This window comes from Dipodomys spectabilis, unplaced genomic scaffold, assembly GCF_019054845.1.
Source record: "Dipodomys spectabilis isolate Male_0828 unplaced genomic scaffold, ASM1905484v1 ptg000126l, whole genome shotgun sequence".
In the NCBI taxonomy this organism is placed as follows: domain Eukaryota; kingdom Metazoa; phylum Chordata; class Mammalia; order Rodentia; family Heteromyidae; genus Dipodomys; species Dipodomys spectabilis.
Window position 1 is genome coordinate 4,391,684 of NW_024870803.1, and position 23,660 is coordinate 4,415,343.

Genomic DNA, 23,660 nt, shown 5'->3' on the forward strand with positions numbered 1-23,660 from the left:
CTAGATTCTCTGGGGAAGAGGAAAAAATGGCTTCTGGGCCTCTTCCTGCTGAGACCCATGACTTCCTGGCTCATGCCACTCCTCGGTCCTATAACTGCTGTACTAATGCGGCAATTGTTTGTTTTGTTTTGTTTTGTTATTTTTTTGTCGGTCCTGGGGCTTGAACTCTGGGCCTAGGCGCTATCCCTCAGCTCTTCAGCTCAAGGAAAGCGCTCTACCACTTGAGGCAGAGCGCCACTTCCGGTTTTCTTTTAGGTTTCTTTTCTTTTCTTTTTTTTTTTTTTTTAGGTCTGGTCGTGGGGCCTGAACTCTGCGTCTGGGCGCTGTCCCTCAGCTCTTCAGCTCAAGGCTAGCACTGTACCACTTGAGTCACAGCACCACTTCCGCCTTTTTTCTTATGTGGTGCTGAGGAATCGAACCCAGGGCCTCGAGCATGCAAGGCAAGTGCTCTACCACTGAGCCACCTTGCCAGCACCCATTTCCGGTTCTCTGAGTGGATTATTGGAGATAAGAATCTCCTGTAGTTTCCTGCCTAGGCTGGCTTTGAACTGCAGTCCTCACAGCTCAGGCTCCTGAGTAGCTAGGATTTCAGGTGTGAGCCATCTGGGCCCAGCTAAGGCCCCATTTTAGTTACCCTGACTTTTCTTTTCACTTCTCTTCCTTTCTTCCTTTCTTCTTTCCTTCATTCTTTCTTTCTTCCCTTCCTCCATCGCTCCCTCCATCCCTCCCTCCCTGCATCCGTGTCTCTATCTCTTTTCCTTCCTTCGTTTCTTTCCTTCCTTCGTTCTTTCTTTCTTTCTGTGTCTCTCTTTCTTCTTTCTTTTTTCTACCCTGTCTTTTTCCCATTCTTCCATCTTTGGATCCTTCATTCCTTTATTCCTTCATTCCCTCCTCCTTCCCTCTGTCCCTCCCTTTCTCTTTCTTCTTTCTTTCCTTCTTTCTTCCTGTGATTTATTTCTATCTTTTTTCTTTTCTTTCTATCCTGTGTTTTTCCCATCCTTCTATCTTTCTTTCCTTCATTTCTTTGTTCCTTCATTCCCTCCTCCTTCCCTCCCTCCCTCCCTCCCTTTCTGTCTCCTTTCTCTCCTTACCTCCCTCCTTGCCTTTCTATTTCTTCTTTCTTTCCTTTCTTCCTTCCTTCCGGTTTTCTTTCTTTCTTTCTCTTTTCCAGTCTGGGAGCTTTAATTCAAGGCCAGGGCACTGTCCCTCAGCTCTTCAGCTCAAGGCCAGCACTCTACCACTTGAGGCGGAACTGCAGATTCCGTTTTCTGAGTGGATTATTGGAGATAAGAAGCTCAGAGTTTCCTGCCTGGCCTGGCTTTGAACTGCAAACCTCAGATCTCAGGCTCCTGAGTAGCTAGGATTACAGGTGGGACCCACTGGTGCCCAGCTAAGCCGGCATTTTAGTTACCCTGACTTTTTCTTTTCCTTTCTTTTCTTTTCTTTTCCTTCCTTCCTTTCTTCTTTCCTTAATCCCTTCCTCGGACCTTGTGTCCTTCTGTACATCCCTCCCTCCCTTCCTCCATGTCTGTCTCCTTTTTTTCTCTCTCTTTCTTTCTCTCTCTCTCTCCCTTCCTCCCTCCCTCCCTCCCTTTCTTCCTTCCTTCCTTCCTTCCTTTCTTTCTATCTTTCTTTCTTTCTTTCTTTCTTTCTTTCTTTCTTTCTTTCTTTCTTTCTTTCTTTCTTTCTTTCTTTCTTTCTTTCTTTCTTTCTTTCTTTCTTTCTTTCTTTCTTTCTTTCTTTCTTTCTTTCTTTCTTTCTTTCTTTCTGTTTTCCAGTTCTGGAGGTTGAATCAGGGCCTGGGCACTGTCCCTGAGCTTCTCTGTGCTCAAGGCTAGCACTCTACCACTTAAGCCACAGTATCACTTCTGACTTTCCTGTGTATTTGGTACTGAGGAATCAAACCCAGGGCTTCATGCATGTCTGGCAAGCAGTCTATCACTGAGCCACATTCCCAGCCCCCCTCCCCCTGCCTATTTCAAGTGCTTACAGGAGGTACTGCTGGCATGAGCGAAAGTTTTCACCAACCAAACGGTTAACCAGATGCTCCTACATGGTGGGTATGGAGGCTACAGTCAACTTCCACCCACAAGTCTGATGGATACCCAGACCTTCAGGAGGCCACCCCAAAGGGTCATCGCCCCTTTCTAGCTGGAAGCAACTTCAAAAGACGGATCACTGCCTCTTCTCCTGGCCAATGACAAGGAACAGAATAAGTGGGAAATGGAACAACATACAACAAAGGGGCCCATCGGCTGCACTGGACATAGAAGAACAAGAACTAAGCATCCCAAAGACAGCGATGCGAAGGGAGGAAAGAGGGAAAGAGGGAACCAGGGAAAAGTAATCATCCCCTGAGGCGGAAGAAATGATTTCTTTTTTTTTCTTTTTTTTTATTATTTATTTATTATTTTTTTTTTATTTTTTTTTATTTTATTGTTAAGCTACTATACAGAGGGTTACAGTTACATGAGTGAGGTACTGAGTACACTTCCTCTTGAACATTGTTACCCCCTCCATTGTTTTCCCCATACCATCCCCTCCCTCCCTCCCTTCCCCGAGGTTCTTTTTTTTTTTTTTTTGATTGTGATTAAATGATTACATAATTTCAAAGTCACAAGTTCATTCTAACTTCCCTGGAGCAAATTGTCTACCACAGTCTGTAATATATAACAGTGTTCACATGTTATATACCATATTTGTGATCAGCAGCATGGGGATATTTAGTAGTGGTTCAACCAGATGAGCGGGAGTTCTTTGTTTCTTAAGTCCTGTTAGTTTTGTCGTATCACCTAACCTTTTGGATTTAGCATCCACTTATCAGGGAGACCATGTACCGTTTGTCTCTTCGTTCTTGGCTTACCTCGCTCAACACGATTCCTTCTAGCTCCATCCTTTCCCTGCAAATGCCATTATTTTGTCATTTCTAATGGCTGCATAATATTCCATTGTGTATAGATACCACAATTTTTGGATCCATTCATCTGTGGTGGGGCACCTAGGTTGTTTCCATATCCTAGCTATTGCGAACAGTGCTGCAATAAACATGGAGGTGCACGTGTCCTTGTATATTGGTTCCTGTTGTTCAGGGTAGATGCCTAGAAGTGGTATGACTGGGTCGTAAGGGAGGTCAATCTTTAGCTTTCTAAGGACCCTCCAGACTGCTTTCCAAAGTGGTTGTATAAGTGTACATTCCCACCAGCAGTGTAATAGGGTTCCTCTTTCTCCACATCCCCTCCAGCATTTGTCGTTGGCTGATTTGTGGATGTGGGACATTCTGACTGGGGTAAGGTGGTATCTCAGGGTTGTCTTTATTTGCATTTCCTTCACCACCAGGGATGATGAACATTTCCTCATGTGTTTCTTTGCCATTTTTATTTCTTCATTTGAGAAGTCCCTCTTTAGTTCCCTTGCCCATTTAGTAATTGGTTTGTTAGGTTTGGGAGGGATTAGTTTCTTGAGTTCCCTGTATATACAGGATGTTAACCCCTTGTCTGATATATTGCTGGTAAATATTTTTTCCCAATTAGTTGGTTGTCTTTCTAGCTTAGTTGCGATAGATTTAGCTGTGCAGAAGCTTTTTATTTTAAGGTAGTCCCATTTGTCGAGTCTCTCTCCAACTTGTTGTGACCCTGGGACTCTGTTCAGGAAGTTCCTTCCTGTGCCTATTAGTTCAAGTGTCTCTCCTACTCTGTCCTGCAGTAGTTTCAGAGATTCAGGTTTAATGTTAAGGTCTTTAATCCATTTTGAGTTGATGTTGGTGCATGGTGGTAGGCTGGGGTCCACTTTTAGTTTTCTGCATGTGGCTGCCCAGTTTTCCCAGCACCAGCGGTTGAAGAGGCTGTGTTTCTTCCATTGTATGTCTTTGGCTCCTTTGTCGAATATCAGCTGGCTGTAGGCCTGTGGATTTATATCTGGATCTTCTATTCTGTTCCATTGGTCTTCGGGTCTGTTTTTGTGCCAGTACCATGCTGTCTTTGTGATTATAGCTCTGTAGTAGAGTTTGAAGTTCGGCATGGATAGCCCTCCCATATTGTCTTTATCCCCTAGAATTGTTTTGGCTATTCTAGGTCTTTTGTTGTTCCATATAAATTTTTGGACTGTTTTCTGTATTTCAGTGATGTACGTCATTGGGATTTTAATAGGAATTGCATTGAATTTGTATATTAGTTTTGGAAGTATCACCATCTTTACTATATTAAGTCGGCCTATCCAGGAGCATGGGAGGTCTTTCCATTTCCTAGTGTCTTCTGCAATTTCTTTCTTTAACTTTTTATAGTTCTCATTAAATAGTTCTTTTACATCTTTGGTTAGGTTAATTCCTAAATATTTTATTTTTTGGGAGGTTATTGTGAATGGGGTTGCTCCCTTTATTTCCCTCTCTTCCTGTGCGTTATCAGTGTATAGGAAGGCAACTGATTTTTGTGGGTTTATTTTGTATCCTGCTATTTTGCCAAAGTGACTTATGATTTCTAAAAGTTTGGGGATGGAGTTTTTGGAATCGTGGAGGTATAGAATCATGTCGTCTGCAAAAAGGGAGAGTTTAACTTCTTCTTTCCCTATGCGGATCCCTTTAATGTCTTTTTCTTGCCTTATTGCCCTGGCTAAGGGTTCTAGGACTATGTTGAAGAGGAGTGGAGACAGTGGACATCCTTGCCTTGTTCCTGTTTTTAGGAGGATTGGTTGTAGCTTTTCCCCATTAAGTATAATATTGGCTATTGGTCTGTCATAAATGGCTTTTATTGTTTTTAGAAATGTTCCTTCTATTCCTATTTTCTCCAGAGCTTTTAGCATGAATGAATGTTGAATTTTATCAAAGGCCTTTTCTGCATCTGTGGCGATAATCATGTGATTCTTGACCTTGGCTCTGTTGATATGCTGGATTACATTTATTGACTTACGTATGTTAAACCATCCCTGTGTCTCTGGGATGAAGCCTACCTGATCATAGTGTAATATTTTTTTTATGTGTTTCTGGATTCTGTTAGCTAGAATCTTGCTAAGGATCTTTGCATCTGTGTTCATCAAGGAGATTGGCCTGTAATTCTCCTTTTTGGTTGGGTCTTTGCCTGGTTTGGGGATGAGTGTGATATTGGCTTCGTAGAATGAGTTTGGGATAGCTCCCTCCTTCTCTGTTTCTCTGAAGAGCTTGAGGAGTATGGGTATTAGTTCTTCTTTAAAGGTCTTATAGAATTCTGCTGTGAATCCATCTGGTCCTGGGCTTTTTTTTGTTGGAAGACTTTTGATAGCTTCCTGTATCTCATTATAGGATATTGGCTTATTTAATTGGTTAACTTCTTCTTTGCTCAGTTTGGGTAACTTGTATTTCTCTAAAAATGCATCCATTTCCGCCAGATTTTCTTCCTTTAGAGAGTATAGCTTTTGAAAGTAGTCTGTTAGAATTGTTTGGATATCTTGGGTACGTGTTGTGATGTTTCCCGTGGCATCCCTAATCCTATTAATATGGGTTTCCTCTCTTCTTTTTTTAATTAATCTTGCCAACGGGCCATCAATTTTGTTTATTTTTTCAAAGAACCAGCTTTTTGCTTGGTTTATTTTGGTTATGGTTTTCTGATTTTCTAATTGGTTAATCTCTGCTCTCAATTTGGTTATCTGGCTTCGTCTAGTAGCTTTAGGTCCCATTTTTTCTTGTTTTTCTAGCTGTTTTAGTTGCAACATGAGATTATTTACTTGGTCTGTCTCCATTCTCTTGATGTGGGCACTGAGGGCAATAAATTTGCCCCTCAGGACTGCTTTTGCTGTGTCCCACAAGTTTCTTTGTGAGGTGTTTTCATTTTCATTGAGTTGTAGGAAATGCTTTATTTCTTCTCTGATCTCTTCTGTTACCCAGGCCTTGTTAAGGAGTGTGCTGTTCAATTTCCATGTATTAGAGAAATTTCTGCGGTATGCTTTGTTATTGAGAGCTAGCTTGATTCCACTGTGGTCAGATAGGATACAGGGGATTATGTCGATCCCTTTGTATTTGCTTAAGTTCCTTGCATGAACTATGATATGGTCTATTTTGGAGAAAGTTCCATGAGCTGCTGAGAAGAATGTGTACTGTGTTGTTTTAGGGTGAAATACTCGGTAGATGTCAGTTAATTCCGCTTGAAGTATGGCCTCACTTAATTCGGTAGCTTCTTTGCCAATCCTCTGGTTGGTAGACCTGTCCTTTGGTGAGAGTGGCGTGTTAAAGTCTCCTAGTATTATCGTATTGGGATCTATTTTATTCTGTAAGTTTGAGAGCATTTGTTTAACATATCTGGGTGCACCGATATTTGGGGCATATAAGTTGATGATGGTTATATCCTCCTCTTGGATTGTTCCCTTTATTAATATGTAGTGTCCGTCCTAGTCTTTCTGTACTGATTTTAATGAAAAGTTTATTTTGTCAGATATCAGGATAGCTACACCTGCTTTCTTATTGGGGGAATTTGATTGGTAGATCCTTTTCCACCCCTTCACTCTGAGTTTGTTTGTATGTTTGGCTGAGAGGTGGGTCTCCTGAAGGCAACAGATGGATGGGTCTTGTTTTCTGATCCAGTCCTCAGTTCGTTTTCTTTTAATTGGCGAATTCAGCCCATTCATATTAAGAGAAAGTATAGAGAGATGCATTGTTGTCCCTGCCATTCCGTTTTCCTAAGTTTTTCTTCTTTCCTTTCCTCCTGTGCTTGCTCAGTTAGACTTTGAGTAATGCCTGTTTGGGGCAGGTCCCAGTTCCTGGTTGCTTTCTTCAGGTTGTGTCCCCCCTCTTAGAATTCTTTGTAATGCTGGCTTAATGTTTATGTATTCATTTAGTTTTTCTTTGCTATTAAAAGTTTTCAGTTCTCCATCGAATGTGAATGCTAGCTTTGCCGGGTATATCAGTCTGGGTTGGCAGTTATTGGCTCTCAGGGCTCGTATGGTGCTTTCCCAGGCTTTTCTTGCATTCATTGTTTGTGTGGAGAGATCTGCAGTGATTCTAATTTTTTTCCCGTTGTAGTATAGCTCCTTCTTCATTTTTGCTGCATGCAGGATTGTTTCCTTATTATTCAGATCCATCATTTTTACTATAATGTGTCTAGAAGTGTTTCTCCTGGGATCTTGCTTGTTGGGTGTTCGATAAGCTTTTGTGATGTAGTTAAGATGGTCGTTTTTGAGGTGGGGAAAATTTTCATTGACTATCTTGTTAAATAGGTGTTGCATTCCCTTGCTCTGGAATTCCTCATCTTCGTCCACTCCGATTATGCGAAGGTTAAAATTTTTAGCATTATCTGCTTGCTCTTGAATTTCCCTTTGGTTTAATTTGAGTGATTTTTCCATATCTGTCACTTTTTGGTCCAGTTGGTGTATTCTGTCTTCTGTATCTGACACTCTACCTTCCATTTCATTCACTCTGTTGACCGTGGCTTCTATTGTGGCTTGCATGGTGGAAATGGATCCCTTTATGGATTCAATGTTGGTTCTCAGAGTACTGATCTCACCTCTCAATGAGGTGAGATCAGTATGCATTACCTCTAATTTGGCGTTTATCTCACTTCTTACTGAGGTTTGTGCAGCTTCTATTTTTGCATCCAATTTTTGTTTGATATCCTGTATATCTTTTGATAGTTCATCCTTGTGCTCTTTCAATTTCTGATCCATTTTTTGCTTTATTTCTTGAGTCATTGCCTCCAGCAACCCTTGGATGTAGCTTTTGTCTTCCATTCCTGCTTTGCTCCCACTGGGGCTCTCCCCTGCGTGGCTGCTGGCTTTTGAGGTGAGCTTGCTGTCCTGGGTAGTGGTAAACCTTGTGATTTTTCTCTGTGATTTTCGCATGGGGGGTTCAGGAGACTGCTCTTCAATCTTGTTTTGGTGTGTCTGTCTTTGCTTGGTTGCTGATTCTGTATTGGTAGAGAGAGTCTGTGCCTGATCTGGATTCTGTTGGGAGCCTATTTCCAGCTGCTATTCTGACTTACTTAGGATTCTCAGCTCTCTGCTGTAGATTGCTGGCAATTCCCGCCTTTGGAAGGGTTGAGCAGCCTAGACTGCTTGTGTTTGCTCCTGCGGGTGCTCTTGGGAAGATCAGATGCTCTGGATGCACTCTCCCAAATACTGGAGTCTGCTATGGGCTCCTGATGTGTTTTTGTTTGTTTGTTTTGGGCTGGTTGTGGGCTTGAACTCTAGGTTTGGGTGCTGTCCCTCAGCTCTTCAGCTCAAGGCTGGCACCCTACCATTTGAGCCACAGCCCCACTTCTGACCCTTTTTGCTTTGTTCAGGCGCCGGTCCCCGGGCCTGGTTCCGGCCCCAGCCTGGAGCGCGCTCGTTAGGCCTGTGCTAATGTGTATACCACCTAGGTTATGCAGCCTGGAGGACACGGTTCAAATTTCTTCTACTGTTGGTAGTCTTGACCCAGGGGCACTGTTCCTGGCTTGGGCATTTAAGCTCCCTTCCAGGGGCGCTCTTGCTCTGGACTGGCCAGCAGAGTGTGCTCCACCGGCTGGTGGAACTCTCGAACAGTTCCCAGTTTTAGTGGGTCCTGTGGTCCGGGTGTTGGGGTAGGGAGTCTAGGTCAGGGTCTGGGGATTCCCTCCAGCTCTGGTCTCCCTTGATGGATTCACTGTCCCCTGGGGGTACTTACCCTGTAGGTCGTCAGTTGTTGCTGCAATCCGAGTTCAGTTGGGGTGGTTGCGGGCTGGGTTGGGCGGCCCCCGCCGGGTCGTTGCGATCGCGATTGGGCGGGTGGTCTGCCCACAGGTCCCTTTGTCGCGCTGCTGGTGCCGGGCGGCTTTGGCGGGATGGAGCCTCTCCGCTCCGGTGGAGAGTGAGGGGTGGGGGTGGGATCCTCGTGGAGACTCCCGGCTGGTAGGTTTCTCTGTTGCTGGCGATCCGCTGTTCTGCAATCCGGTACCTGGTGATCTGCAAGCAGCCCCCTGTGTCTCTGTGGCTCCGGCAGCCCCCGCCGGGCCGGCTGGCCTGCGGCTTGGCGCACTGCCGCGCGGCCAGTAAAGGTTGGGGGAGGGGTCTTCGCTCTTCTCTGTTCTGAATTTCTTCTTTTCCTCTCTTTCTTTTTTTGCTATTTTCCACCTCTGGTTTTTCTCTGAGTGTTCGTCCTTTTGTTGTTGTCGGTCTCTTGGGGAGATTAAGCGTTGGAACTCGAACTCTCTTTTTGGTTGGAGAGAGCTGTGGCGTTTCCCTACTGCCCGTCGCCATCTTGGTCCCCCCCCTCGGAAGAAATGATTTCTATTGTCAAAGCTCCTGGAATTCACAACTGTATAGACCTTGATAATGACAATGTGCCTAGTGAAGGTTAAAATGTGGTTGTGACTTTAACTAAGTGTCACTATTGCACAACACTGTGACACAGGTGAAATTTAGGTAATCATCTAATCTCTATTTAAAAGAAAAAGGGAGAGAAGGGCTGGGTTAGGAGTGATGGGGATGATGTGGTCAGACCCTTGTACTCATGTACTGTTCTGTAGAATGGGAACTTCTTTGTACAACTACTTAAAGCTATAATAATAAAAAAAAGAAAATGAGCAAAAAGGAGGAATGTTCGCAGGTGTGAAGTCATTCTGTGAGGCCTACATTCCCCCAGGCCAAAGTTCTGTCTGCCCCGGGGCCATGTCTGCCTGCCCCTAAGCCCAAGCTCTGTCTGCCCCGAGGCCTGCCTGGCTCTCTGTGTCTCCAGGTTGCTCTGGCCTGGCCACTAAGGTTAACCCTGCCTCCCATTCTCAACACAGTTTTCCCATCTCTCTGTCTCCTTCCTAGAAATACCCTCCGTAGCTTAAGAGCAGCTGCTTTTCTCTGTCCTGATGGAGGAGAGACTGTCTTTTCTTGTGTGTGTGTGTGTGTGTGTGTGTGTGTGTGTGTGTGTGTGTGTGCGTGTGTGTGTGTGTGTGTGCGTGTGCGTGTTTGTGTGTGTGTGTGTGTTGTTCCTGGGGCTTGAACTTAGAGCCTGGGTGTTGTGCCTGAGCTATTTTGCTCAAGCTTGGTGCTTTTCCACTTGAGTTACACCTGTATTTCCAGCTTTTTGCTGGCTCATTGGAGGTGAGAATCCCATGGACTTTCCCCTCCCAGCCAATTGATGAAGAACGAGATCAGGGTCTTGGAACAACAGAAATAAGGTTTATTAATTCTGTCAGACAAAATGAGGACTTTGTGGGCTATTATCTCAGAAGAAACTTATACGTGAATATGCTCCTGACTGGAGTTTTACTTAAGAAGGAGCTTTTGTGTGATTGTGAGTGTGTTTGTGTGTGTTCAAAGTAGTAATTTATTTGGAATTTGAAAGGTTATAAAAATATTCATTACAAACTGTGCTATATAACAAGATAACTACAAACCATAAACATCATATACAAAATAGAAATTACAAAAAACTCTTACAGTTATAAGAATAATAGAAACAATATGCACAATATAATAAATGTACAGATTATTAAAGATTTAGAGTACAAGCTGGCTCCATAATTCTACAACGCTTCTCAGGAGGCTGAGGTCTGAGGATTGTGGTTGAAAGCCAGCCTGAGCAAGAAAGTCTGTGAGCCTTATGTTCCATTAACAACCACCAAACCAGAAGAGGTAATGTGGTTTTCAGTGGTAGAGTTTGAACCGGGAGCAAAAGAGTTCAGGGACAGTGGCCAGGCCCTGAGTTCAAGCTCCATGACGACAAAATTATCTGTGGACTCTCTCATGCTGCTTTATGTGATCAGCTCTTGCAAAATTCTTGTTGCATTTGGTACACAGGTAGGGCCGATCTTGGCTGTGTGTCCGTTTGTGTCGTTTGAGTTCATCTGAGCGGGAGAACTTCCACGTGCAGCCCGTCACATCGCATGCATAGGGCTTCTCCCCAGTGTGTTTGCGATTGTGGATCTGGAGGTGGGAAGACTTTAAGTAGGATTTGCCACAGCCTGGGTATGTGCAGACATAGGGCTTCAGTCGGGCAGGATCCTGTGGGAGCTGGAAACTCTGGGTCTTGAGGTCCCACTTGTCTGGGGCTTGTCCTTGCGTGGAAGGGGAACTTGAGACGTGGACGAGTTGTGGGCCTGTCCAGGACAGACGTTGCTGAGATGGCACAGAGTCCCAGGAGAGGTTCTGGGTACCATTGTAGGTGATTACATGACCACTACAGAAAGCATGCTTAGCAAGAAAAGCCATGGTCTGTTCCTCCAAGCTGGTCTGCACACCACTGGGCACTGGCATCTGTGCTCCACAGAGGGTCTGGACACCACTGGGGATTGGTATCTGTGCTCCATGGATGGTCTGCTCAGCACCGGGCAGTGGCACCAATTCTTCATAGATGGTCTGGTCACCACCGGGGACTGGCATCAGTCGTCCATAGATGGTCTGGACACCCGTGGGAATTGGCATCTGACTTACATTAATAGTCTGGTCACCACCGGGGACTGGCATCTGTTCCCCATTGACGGTCTGGTTATCACCGGGGACCGGCATCTGACCCCAATTGATGGTCTGTGCACCACCGGGTGTTGGCATCAGTCCTCCATAGCTGGTCTGGTCACCACCAGGGATTGGCATCTGACCCCAATTGAAGGTCTGTGCACCACCGGGAGTTCGCATCAGTCCTCCATAGATGATCAGGTCACAACTGGGGGCTGGTAGCAGACCCATATTGATGGTCTGTTCAACATTGGGGATTGGTATCTGTCCTCCATTGATGGTGTGGTCACCGCTCGGACTTGGCATCTGTCCTCCATAGATGGTCGGGTCACCACCGGGGACTGGCATCTGTCCTGCATCCATGGTCTGGTCACCACCGGGGATTGGCATCTGTTCTCCGTTGATGGTCTGGTCACCACCGGGGATTGGCACCAGACGTCCATTGGTGGTCTGGTCAGCAGTGGGGGCTGGCATCTGACCCCCATTGATGGTTTGCTCACCACCGAGGGCTGTAGAAGGCATCACCTGGCTGTGGGTTGGATTGTGCCAGCTGCTCTCCCCAAGGTCGGTCAGAGGTATGGAGGGATGTGAATCTAGAACAGTGGAGATGTTGGCATAGTCTCTATAGGGGTTAGAGAAGCTCTCAAGAGACTCTTCAATGTCTTCCAGTGCCCCAAGGCAAGTAGACATGTCTTTGCTGTTGTCCCCACCGGGGTCTGGCATCTGACCCGCATTGATGGTCTGCTCACTCGCAGGGATCGGCGCTTGTCCTCCACACACGGTCTGGTCTCCACCAGGGATTGGCATCAGTCCTCCACTGATGGTCTGGTGTCCACCGGGCCCTGGTATCTGACCCCCATTGATGGTCTGCTCACCACCGAGGGCTGCAGAAGCTCTCACCTGGCTGTGGGTTGGATTGTGCTGGCTGCTCTCCCCAAAGTCGGTCAGAGGTATAGATGGATGTGATTCTAGACTAGTGGAGACGTTGGCATAGTCTTGATAGGAGTTAGAGAGGCTCTGGAGAGACTCTTCCATTTCTTCCAGTGTCTCAGGGAAGGTAGACATCTCTTTGCTGTTGTCTGACAGTGGAGTCAGTTCTTCAGTCGTAAGGTCCAAGAGCAGGTTCAGAGCGTGGGTTCAGGTCTGCGTGCAGAGGTCTGTGTGCTGGTAGGTTGTTTCAGCCAGCAGATCCGGGCAGTCACAGAGGGCAGGTGCAGCACAGCACCACAGGAACGGCAGGGATGCTCCTCAGGACATCTCTAAACACAGGCACGGTTGTAGATGTCGCCTGGTGCCCTCCGTAGTCTCAGCAGAGGACCCCAAGCGAGACGGGAGACGGCTGCGGCCAAGAGCTGGAGCCAGAGGAGAGCGGCGCACCAGCGGAATGACCCGAAGATGACCCTGGCCTTTCTTTTATAGCACCAGGGGGTGGATCCTGGGTGTCTCATTGGTGAAAGACACTGCCAAAGGGCGGAGCAAACCCATCAGCCAATCACAGTTTCCTGTCCTCCTCTAAGCGCCTCAGGCAGCCATGGAAGTGCCCACCTGTACCGCCTCCAGGCAGGACAAGAATTTCCCAGAACCTCTCAGTGTCAGGAAGGGGTCCTCATTGACTAACCCATTCTAGCTCTACACAGTCATAGGAATTGATGACAGAATAGAAGATTACAAGGAGATGGCTGAACCTCAGAAAGGTCATTCCTAGATGCTACATGTGCAATGCAAACGTAGGTTTTGCTTTTGTTCTTGTTTGAGTGCTTCAACACACACAAGCAGAGGAAAGGCTCTCCCCCTCACCCCGGACAAATCCTATCCTCGTGTGCAAACTCCTCAGTTGAGCGACCTGGTTTGTTGGTTCCCCTCTCACTTCACCTTTCCTTCCACAACGTTGCAGAATTTGCCCTGCAGGTGGAGTCCCACCAAGACAAACAAGAGCTGTGCTTCTTGCCATGCTGGTGGGCAGAAGCTCTGCTACCACTCTTGCCTCAGTGGTCCTCTCGGGAGGGACCCTGGGCCACAGTTTAAAGCTAGCCCCACAGCTCCCACAGTTCAAGGAGCAGGGAACACTTCTCTTGCCACCATTGGCCTACTCTAACGACAGATCTCCTTCCTGGCCCCAAACCAAAGGGCCCTAGATCTTCCCACTGCCCGAATAGGAGACATCTGTATATGCTGGGGTGAATAGTGTTGCTACTATGTTAACAAATCGGCTAAAGTAAAACCAAATAATCAGAACGGAGAAAAAGGTGACTGAATTTGCTAGATTCTCTGGGGAAGAGGAAAAAATGGCTTCTGGGCCTCTTCCTGCTGAGACCCATGACTTCCTGGCTCATGCCACTCCTCGGTCCTATAACTGCTGTACTAATGCGGCAATTGTTTGTTTTGTTTTGTTTTGTTATTTTTTTGTCGGTCCTGGGGCTTGAACTCTGGGCCTAGGCGCTATCCCTCAGCTCTTCAGCTCAAGGAAAGCGCTCTACCACTTGAGGCAGAGCGCCACTTCCGGTTTTCTTTTAGGTTTCTTTTCTTTTCTTTTTTTTTTTTTTTTAGGTCCGGTCGTGGGGCCTGAACTCTGCGCCTGGGCGCTGTCCCTCAGCTCTTCAGCTCAAGGCTAGCACTGTACCACTTGAGTCACAGCACCACTTCCGCCTTTTTTCTTATGTGGTGCTGAGGAATCGAACCCAGGGCCTCGAGCATGCAAGGCAAGTGCTCTACCACTGAGCCACCTTGCCAGCACCCATTTCCGGTTCTCTGAGTGGATTATTGGAGATAAGAATCTCCTGTAGTTTCCTGCCTAGGCTGGCTTTGAACTGCAGTCCTCACAGCTCAGGCTCCTGAGTAGCTAGGATTTCAGGTGTGAGCCATCTGGGCCCAGCTAAGGCCCCATTTTAGTTACCCTGACTTTTCTTTTCACTTCTCTTCCTTTCTTCCTTTCTTCTTTCCTTCATTCTTTCTTTCTTCCCTTCCTCCATTGCTCCCTCCATCCCTCCCTCCCTGCATCCGTGTCTCTATCTCTTTTCCTTCCTTCGTTTCTTTCCTTCCTTCGTTCTTTCTTTCTTTCTGTGTCTCTCTTTCTTCTTTCTTTTTTCTACCCTGTCTTTTTCCCATTCTTCCATCTTTGGATCCTTCATTCCTTTATTCCTTCATTCCCTCCTCCTTCCCTCTGCCCCTCCCTTTCTCTTTCTTCTTTCTTTCCTTCTTTCTTCCTGTGATTTATTTCTATCTTTTTTCTTTTCTTTCTATCCTGTGTTTTTCCCATCCTTCTATCTTTCTTTCCTTCATTTCTTTGTTCCTTCATTCCCTCCTCCTTCCCTCCCTCCCTCCCTCCCTTTCTGTCTCCTTTCTCTCCTTACCTCCCTCCTTGCCTTTCTATTTCTTCTTTCTTTCCTTTCTTCCTTCCTTCCGGTTTTCTTTCTTTCTTTCTCTTTTCCAGTCTGGGAGCTTTAATTCAAGGCCAGGGCACTGTCCCTCAGCTCTTCAGCTCAAGGCCAGCACTCTACCACTTGAGGCGGAACTGCAGATTCCGTTTTCTGAGTGGATTATTGGAGATAAGAAGCTCAGAGTTTCCTGCCTGGCCTGGCTTTGAACTGCAAACCTCAGATCTCAGGCTCCTGAGTAGCTAGGATTACAGGTGGGACCCACTGGTGCCCAGCTAAGCCGGCATTTTAGTTACCCTGACTTTTTCTTTTCCTTTCTTTTCTTTTCTTTTCCTTCCTTCCTTTCTTCTTTCCTTAATCCCTTCCTCGGACCTTGTGTCCTTCTGTACATCCCTCCCTCCCTTCCTCCATGTCTGTCTCCTTTTTTTCTCTCTCTTTCTTTCTCTCTCTCTCTCCCTTCCTCCCTCCCTCCCTCCCTTTCTTCCTTCCTTCCTTCCTTCCTTTCTTTCTTTCTATTTTTCTTTCTTTCTTTCTATCTTTCTTTCTTTCTTTCTTTCTTTCTTTCTTTCTTTCTTTCTTTCTTTCTTTCTTTCTTTCTTTCTTTCTTTCTTTCTTTCTTTCTTTCTTTCTTTCTTTCTTTCTTTCTTTCTTTCTTTTCTTTCTTTCTTTCTTTCTGTTTTCCAGTTCTGGAGGTTGAATCAGGGCCTGGGCACTGTCCCTGAGCTTCTCTGTGCTCAAGGCTAGCACTCTACCACTTAAGCCACAGTATCACTTCTGACTTTCCTGTGTATTTGGTACTGAGGAATCAAACCCAGGGCTTCATGCATGTCTGGCAAGCAGTCTATCACTGAGCCACATTCCCAGCCCCCCTCCCCCTGCCTATTTCAAGTGCTTACAGGAGGTACTGCTGGCATGAGCGAAAGTTTTCACCAACCAAACGGTTAACCAGATGCTCCTACATGGTGGGTATGGAGGCTACAGTCAACTTCCACCCACAAGTCTGATGGATACCCAGACCTTCAGGAGGCCACCCCAAAGGGTCATCGCCCCTTTCTAGCCGGAAGCAACTTCAGAAGACGGATCACTGCCTCTTCTCCTGGCCAATGACAAGGAACAGAATAAGTGGGAAATGGAACAACATACAACAAAGGGGCCCATCGGCTGCACTGGACATAGAAGAACAAGAACTAAGCATCCCAAAGACAGCGATGCGAAGGGAGGAAAGAGGGAAAGAGGGAACCAGGGAAAAGTAATCATCCCCTGAGGCGGAAGAAATGATTTCTTTTTTTTTTCTTTTTTTTTTTTATTATTTTTTATTTATTTATTTATTTATTTTTATTTTTTTTTATTTTATTGTAAAGCTACTATACAGAGGGTTACAGTTACATGAGTGAGGTACTGAGTACACTTCCTCTTGAACATTGTTACCCCCTCCATTGTTTTCCCCATACCATCCCCTCCCTCCCTCCCTTCCCCGAGGTTCTTTTTTTTTTTTTGATTGTGATTAAATGATTACATAATTTCAAAGTCACAAGTTCATTCTAACTTCCCTGGAGCAAATTGTCTACCACAGTCTGTAATATATAACAGTGTTCACATGTTATATACCATATTTGTGATCAGCAGCATGGGGATATTTAGTAGTGGTTCAACCAGATGAGCGGGAGTTCTTTGTTTCTTAAGTCCTGTTAGTTTTGTCGTATCACCTAACCTTTTGGATTTAGCATCCACTTATCAGGGAGACCATGTACCGTTTGTCTCTTCGTTCTTGGCTTACCTCGCTCAACACGATTCCTTCTAGCTCCATCCTTTCCCTGCAAATGCCATTATTTTGTCATTTCTAATGGCTGCATAATATTCCATTGTGTATAGATACCACAATTTTTGGATCCATTCATCTGTGGTGGGGCACCTAGGTTGTTTCCATATCCTAGCTATTGCGAACAGTGCTGCAATAAACATGGAGGTGCACGTGTCCTTGTATATTGGTTCCTGTTGTTCAGGGTAGATGCCTAGAAGTGGTATGACTGGGTCGTAAGGGAGGTCAATCTTTAGCTTTCTAAGGACCCTCCAGACTGCTTTCCAAAGTGGTTGTATAAGTGTACATTCCCACCAGCAGTGTAATAGGGTTCCTCTTTCTCCACATCCCCTCCAGCATTTGTCGTTGGCTGATTTGTGGATGTGGGACATTCTGACTGGGGTAAGGTGGTATCTCAGGGTTGTCTTTATTTGCATTTCCTTCACCACCAGGGATGATGAACATTTCCTCATGTGTTTCTTTGCCATTTTTATTTCTTCATTTGAGAAGTCCCTCTTTAGTTCCCTTGCCCATTTAGTAATTGGTTTGTTAGGTTTGGGAGGGATTAGTTTCTTGAGTTCCCTGTATATACAGGATGTTAACCCCTTGTCTGATATATTGCTGGTAAATATTTTTTCCCAATTAGTTGGTTGTCTTTCTAGCTTAGTTGCGATAGATTTAGCTGTGCAGAAGCTTTTTATTTTAAGGTAGTCCCATTTGTCGAGTCTCTCTCCAACTTGTTGTGACCCTGGGACTCTGTTCAGGAAGTTCCTTCCTGTGCCTATTAGTTCAAGTGTCTCTCCTACTCTGTCCTGCAGTAGTTTCAGAGATTCAGGTTTAATGTTAAGGTCTTTAATCCATTTTGAGTTGATGTTGGTGCATGGTGGTAGGCTGGGGTCCACTTTTAGTTTTCTGCATGTGGCTGCCCAGTTTTCCCAGCACCAGCGGTTGAAGAGGCTGTGTTTCTTCCATTGTATGTCTTTGGCTCCTTTGTCGAATATCAGCTGGCTGTAGGCCTGTGGATTTATATCTGGATCTTCTATTCTGTTCCATTGGTCTTCGGGTCTGTTTTTGTGCCAGTACCATGCTGTCTTTGTGATTATAGCTCTGTAGTAGAGTTTGAAGTTCGGCATGGATAGCCCTCCCATATTGTCTTTATCCCCTAGAATTGTTTTGGCTATTCTAGGTCTTTTGTTGTTCCATATAAATTTTTGGACTGTTTTCTGTATTTCAGTGATGTACGTCATTGGGATTTTAATAGGAATTGCATTGAATTTGTATATTAGTTTTGGAAGTATCACCATCTTTACTATATTAAGTCGGCCTATCCAGGAGCATGGGAGGTCTTTCCATTTCCTAGTGTCTTCTGCAATTTCTTTCTTTAACTTTTTATAGTTCTCATTAAATAGTTCTTTTACATCTTTGGTTAGGTTAATTCCTAAATATTTTATTTTTTGGGAGGTTATTGTGAATGGGGTTGCTCCCTTTATTTCCCTCTCTTCCTGTGCGTTATCAGTGTATAGGAAGGCAACTGATTTTTGTGGGTTTATTTTGTATCCTGCTATTTTGCCAAAGTGACTTATGATTTCTAAAAGTTTGGGGATGGAGTTTTTGGAATCGTGGAGGTATAGAATCATGTCGTCTGCAAAAAGGGAGAGTTTAACTTCTTCTTTCCCTATGCGGATCCCTTTAATGTCTTTTTCTTGCCTTATTGCCCTGGCTAAGGGTTCTAGGACTATGTTGAAGAGGAGTGGAGACAGTGGACATCCTTGCCTTGTTCCTGTTTTTAGGAGGATTGGTTGTAGCTTTTCCCCATTAAGTATAATATTGGCTATTGGTCTGTCATAAATGGCTTTTATTGTTTTTAGAAATGTTCCTTCTATTCCTATTTTCTCCAGAGCTTTTAGCATGAATGAATGTTGAATTTTATCAAAGGCCTTTTCTGCATCTGTGGCGATAATCATGTGATTCTTGACCTTGGCTCTGTTGATATGCTGGATTACATTTATTGACTTACGTATGTTAAACCATCCCTGTGTCTCTGGGATGAAGCCTACCTGATCATAGTGTAATATTTTTTTTATGTGTTTCTGGATTCTGTTAGCTAGAATCTTGCTAAGGATCTTTGCATCTGTGTTCATCAAGGAGATTGGCCTGTAATTCTCCTTTTTGGTTGGGTCTTTGCCTGGTTTGGGGATGAGTGTGATATTGGCTTCGTAGAATGAGTTTGGGATAGCTCCCTCCTTCTCTGTTTCTCTGAAGAGCTTGAGGAGTATGGGTATTAGTTCTTCTTTAAAGGTCTTATAGAATTCTGCTGTGAATCCATCTGGTCCTGGGCTTTTTTTTGTTGGAAGACTTTTGATAGCTTCCTGTATCTCATTATAGGATATTGGCTTATTTAATTGGTTAACTTCTTCTTTGCTCAGTTTGGGTAACTTGTATTTCTCTAAAAATGCATGCATTTCCGCCAGATTTTCTTCCTTTAGAGAGTATAGCTTTTGAAAGTAGTCTGTTAGAATTGTTTGGATATCTTGGGTACGTGTTGTGATGTTTCCCGTGGCATCCCTAATCCTATTAATATGGGTTTCCTCTCTTCTTTTTTTAATTAATCTTGCCAACGGGCCATCAATTTTGTTTATTTTTTCAAAGAACCAGCTTTTTGCTTGGTTTATTTTGGTTATGGTTTTCTGATTTTCTAATTGGTTAATCTCTGCTCTCAATTTGGTTATCTGGCTTCGTCTAGTAGCTTTAGGTCCCATTTTTTCTTGTTTTTCTAGCTGTTTTAGTTGCAACATGAGATTATTTACTTGGTCTGTCTCCATTCTCTTGATGTGGGCACTGAGGGCAATAAATTTGCCCCTCAGGACTGCTTTTGCTGTGTCCCACAAGTTTCTTTGTGAGGTGTTTTCATTTTCATTGAGTTGTAGGAAATGCTTTATTTCTTCTCTGATCTCTTCTGTTACCCAGGCCTTGTTAAGGAGTGTGCTGTTCAATTTCCATGTATTAGAGAAATTTCTGCGGTATGCTTTGTTATTGAGAGCTAGCTTGATTCCACTGTGGTCAGATAGGATACAGGGGATTATGTCGATCCCTTTGTATTTGCTTAAGTTCCTTGCATGAACTATGATATGGTCTATTTTGGAGAAAGTTCCATGAGCTGCTGAGAAGAATGTGTACTGTGTTGTTTTAGGGTGAAATACTCGGTAGATGTCAGTTAATTCCGCTTGAAGTATGGCCTCACTTAATTCGGTAGCTTCTTTGCCAATCCTCTGGTTGCTAGACCTGTCCTTTGGTGAGAGTGGCGTGTTAAAGTCTCCTAGTATTATCGTATTGGGATCTATTTTATTCTGTAAGTTTGAGAGCATTTGTTTAACATATCTGGGTGCACCGATATTTGGGGCATATAAGTTGATGATGGTTATATCCTCCTCTTGGATTGTTCCCTTTATTAATATGTAGTGTCCGTCCTAGTCTTTCTGTACTGATTTTAATGAAAAGTTTATTTTGTCAGATATCAGGATAGCTACACCTGCTTTCTTATTGGGGGAATTTGATTGGTAGATCCTTTTCCACCCCTTCACTCTGAGTTTGTTTGTATGTTTGGCTGAGAGGTGGGTCTCCTGAAGGCAACAGATGGATGGGTCTTGTTTTCTGATCCAGTCCTCAGTTCGTTTTCTTTTAATTGGCGAATTCAGCCCATTCATATTAAGAGAAAGTATAGAGAGATGCATTGTTGTCCCTGCCATTCCGTTTTCCTAAGTTTTTCTTCTTTCCTTTCCTCCTGTGCTTGCTCAGTTAGACTTTGAGTAATGCCTGTTTGGGGCAGGTCCCAGTTCCTGGTTGCTTTCTTCAGGTTGTGTCCCCCCTCTTAGAATTCTTTGTAATGCTGGCTTAATGTTTATGTATTCATTTAGTTTTTCTTTGCTATTAAAAGTTTTCAGTTCTCCATCGAATGTGAATGCTAGCTTTGCCGGGTATATCAGTCTGGGTTGGCAGTTATTGGCTCTCAGGGCTCGTATGGTGCTTTCCCAGGCTTTTCTTGCATTCATTGTTTGTGTGGAGAGATCTGCAGTGATTCTAATTTTTTTCCCGTTGTAGTATAGCTCCTTCTTCATTTTTGCTGCATGCAGGATTGTTTCCTTATTATTCAGATCCATCATTTTTACTATAATGTGTCTAGAAGTGTTTCTCCTGGGATCTTGCTTGTTGGGTGTTCGATAAGCTTTTGTGATGTAGTTAAGATGGTCGTTTTTGAGGTGGGGAAAATTTTCATTGACTATCTTGTTAAATAGGTGTTGCATTCCCTTGCTCTGGAATTCCTCATCTTCGTCCACTCCGATTATGCGAAGGTTAAAATTTTTAGCATTATCTGCTTGCTCTTGAATTTCCCTTTGGTTTAATTTGAGTGATTTTTCCATATCTGTCACTTTTTGGTCCAGTTGGTGTATTCTGTCTTCTGTATCTGACACTCTACCTTCCATTTCATTCACTCTGTTGACCGTGGCTTCTATTGTGGCTTGCATGGTGGAAATGGATCCCTTTATGGATTCAATGTTGGTTCTCAGAGTACTGATCTCACCTCTCAATGAGGTGAGATCAGTATGCATTACCTCTAATTTGGCGTTTATCTCACTTCTTACTGAGGTTTGTGCAGCTTCTATTTTTGCATCCAATTTTTGTTTGATATCCTGTATATCTTTTGATAGTTCATCCTTGTGCTCTTTCAATTTCTGATCCATTTTTTGCTTTATTTCTTGAGTCATTGCCTCCAGCAACCCTTGGATGTAGCTTTTGTCTTCCATTCCTGCTTTGCTCCCACTGGGGCTCTCCCCTGCGTGGCTGCTGGCTTTTGAGGTGAGCTTGCTGTCCTGGGTAGTGGTAAACCTTGTGATTTTTCTCTGTGATTTTCGCATGGGGGGTTCAGGAGACTGCTCTTCAATCTTGTTTTGGTGTGTCTGTCTTTGCTTGGTTGCTGATTCTGTATTGGTAGAGAGAGTCTGTGCCTGATCTGGATTCTGTTGGGAGCCTATTTCCAGCTGCTATTCTGACTTACTTAGGATTCTCAGCTCTCTGCTGTAGATTGCTGGCAATTCCCGCCTTTGGAAGGGTTGAGCAGCCTAGACTGCTTGTGTTTGCTCCTGCGGGTGCTCTTGGGAAGATCAGATGCTCTGGATGCACTCTCCCAAATACTGGAGTCTGCTATGGGCTCCTGATGTGTTTTTGTTTGTTTGTTTTGGGCTGGTTGTGGGCTTGAACTCTAGGTTTGGGTGCTGTCCCTCAGCTCTTCAGCTCAAGGCTGGCACCCTACCATTTGAGCCACAGCCCCACTTCTGACCCTTTTTGCTTTGTTCAGGCGCCGGTCCCCGGGCCTGGTTCCGGCCCCAGCCTGGAGCGCGCTCGTTAGGCCTGTGCTAATGTGTATACCACCTAGGTTATGCAGCCTGGAGGACACGGTTCAAATTTCTTCTACTGTTGGTAGTCTTGACCCAGGGGCACTGTTCCTGGCTTGGGCATTTAAGCTCCCTTCCAGGGGCGCTCTTGCTCTGGACTGGCCAGCAGAGTGTGCTCCACCGGCTGGTGGAACTCTCGAACAGTTCCCGGTTTTAGTGGGTCCTGTGGTCCGGGTGTTGGGGTAGGGAGTCTAGGTCAGGGTCTGGGGATTCCCTCCAGCTCTGGTCTCCCTTGATGGATTCACTGTCCCCTGGGGGTACTTACCCTGTAGGTCGTCAGTTGTTGCTGCAATCCGAGTTCAGTTGGGGTGGTTGCGGGCTGGGTTGGGCGGCCCCCGCCGGGTCGTTGCGATCGCGATTGGGCGGGTGGTCTGCCCACAGGTCCCTTTGTCGCGCTGCTGGTGCCGGGCGGCTTTGGCGGGATGGAGCCTCTCCGCTCCGGTGGAGAGTGAGGGGTGGGGGTGGGATCCTCGTGGAGACTCCCGGCTGGTAGGTTTCTCTGTTGCTGGCGATCCGCTGTTCTGCAATCCGGTACCTGGTGATCTGCAAGCAGCCCCCTGTGTCTCTGTGGCTCCGGCAGCCCCCGCCGGGCCGGCTGGCCTGCGGCTTGGCGCACTGCCGCGCGGCCAGTAAAGGTTGGGGGAGGGGTCTTCGCTCTTCTCTGTTCTGAATTTCTTCTTTTCCTCTCTTTCTTTTTTTGCTATTTTCCACCTCTGGTTTTTCTCTGAGTGTTCGTCCTTTTGTTGTTGTCGGTCTCTTGGGGAGATTAAGCGTTGGAACTCGAACTCTCTTTTTGGTTGGAGAGAGCTGTGGCGTTTCCCTACTGCCCGTCGCCATCTTGGTCCCCCCCCTCGGAAGAAATGATTTCTATTGTCAAAGCTCCTGGAATTCACAACTGTATAGACCTTGATAATGACAATGTGCCTAGTGAAGGTTAAAATGTGGTTGTGACTTTAACTAAGTGTCACTATTGCACAACACTGTGACACAGGTGAAATTTAGGTAATCATCTAATCTCTATTTAAAAGAAAAAGGGAGAGAAGGGCTGGGTTAGGAGTGATGGGGATGATGTGGTCAGACCCTTGTACTCATGTACTGTTCTGTAGAATGGGAACTTCTTTGTACAACTACTTAAAGCTATAATAATAAAAAAAAGAAAATGAGCAAAAAGGAGGAATGTTCGCAGGTGTGAAGTCATTCTGTGAGGCCTACATTCCCCCAGGCCAAAGTTCTGTCTGCCCCGGGGCCATGTCTGCCTGCCCCTAAGCCCAAGCTCTGTCTGCCCCGAGGCCTGCCTGGCTCTCTGTGTCTCCAGGTTGCTCTGGCCTGGCCACTAAGGTTAACCCTGCCTCCCATTCTCAACACAGTTTTCCCATCTCTCTGTCTCCTTCCTAGAAATACCCTCCGTAGCTTAAGAGCAGCTGCTTTTCTCTGTCCTGATGGAGGAGAGACTGTCTTTTCTTGTGTGTGTGTGTGTGTGTGTGTGTGTGTGTGTGTGTGTGTGCGTGTGTGTGTGTGTGTGTGCGTGTGCGTGTTTGTGTGTGTGTGTGTGTTGTTCCTGGGGCTTGAACTTAGAGCCTGGGTGTTGTGCCTGAGCTATTTTGCTCAAGCTTGGTGCTTTTCCACTTGAGTTACACCTGTATTTCCAGCTTTTTGCTGGCTCATTGGAGGTGAGAA